This window comes from Orycteropus afer, unplaced genomic scaffold (assembly GCF_000298275.1).
Source record: "Orycteropus afer afer isolate SDZICR_OR568_19922 unplaced genomic scaffold, OryAfe1.0 scaffold00029, whole genome shotgun sequence".
NCBI lineage: Eukaryota > Metazoa > Chordata > Mammalia > Tubulidentata > Orycteropodidae > Orycteropus > Orycteropus afer.
The window spans coordinates 8090844-8092190 of NW_006921616.1; positions in this window are offsets into that span (position 1 = coordinate 8090844).

Sequence of the window (1347 nt, forward strand, 5' to 3'; positions counted from 1 at the left end):
TGGGGGCTCTTTCCTTTCCATATAAAGTTTGTGAATAGTTTTTCCATCATGTTAATGAAAGCTATTGGCATTTGGATCAGGATTTCATTTTTTCTATAGATCACTTTGGGTAGTTTTGATATTTTCATAAGATCACGTCTTCCTATCCCTGGGAATGATATGTTTTTCCATTAACATACGTCTCTTTTGGTTTCTTACAGTAGCATTTTCTAATTTTCCCTGTAAAGGTCTTCTATATCCTTTGTTAGATTTATTCCTAAGTATTTTATCTTTTTTAGGGTCATTGTAAATAGTATTGTTTTCCTTGTTTCCTTTTTTAAGTTCTCTTTTTTGGTCTAGAAGAATCCAACTGATTTTTGTATGTTTATCTTGTATCTTGTTACTTTGATGAATCCTCCTTCTAGTAATTCCAGAAGGTTTCTTGTGGACCATTTGAGATTTTCTATGTATAAGATCATATCATCTATAAATAGAGATAATTTAACTTCCTTCCTACCAGTTTGAATGTTGTTTATTTCCTTTTCTTATCTTACTGCTCTAGCTAGGCCTTCCAGTAAAATGTCGAACCAGAGTGGAAATAAAGAGTGTCTTTGTCTGGTTTGCATTCTCAAGAGAAATGCTTTCAGTCTCTCTTCACTGACAATGATGTCGATTGCTGTTTTTGAATAAATTCTGTTTATTATGTATAAGAATCACCCTTCTATTCATATTTTTCTGAGAGTATTTTTTTTTTTTTAATCAGGAATAGGTATTGGACTTTATCAGATGCCTTTTCTGCATCAATTGAGATGATCATGTTATTCTTTGTTTTATTTAAGTGGTGGATTATGTTGATTGATTTTTTAATGTTGAAGCATCCTTGCATACCTGATATGAATCCCACTTGGTCTTTGTGTGGTTCGTTTTAACAGCAAATACTTGAAAAGCTGGGTGCCTAAAGTAGAGCTCAAAGTTGTTCTTTCATTTCATTGAGGGTGCTCTTCAATTCCATTTATTATCATATCACTATTTTTTACTTTTCAAGTCCCTCAAGATAAAAACTAATTTTCCATTCAAAATATTGTTATGTCTTAAAATAAGCAGGCTATTCCCATTGAGGATTAATTGACAGCCCATTTCAAAGGAATTGCACCTTGTTGTTTATGGATCAGTAGTACTTTTGCAGTTTCCTAAGAATGCAACAAGGTTTTTGTTTTTTTTTTTAAACATACCTGACGTTTCGCTAACTTGACCACTTTAATCAGTGCTATGACTTTCTGTGGCTCAGAATTTGGTAGCAAAGAGTTAAAGACAGATTCTACACTCTCAGAAATCACTCATCAACACATTCCAGGAAGGACAATTTGG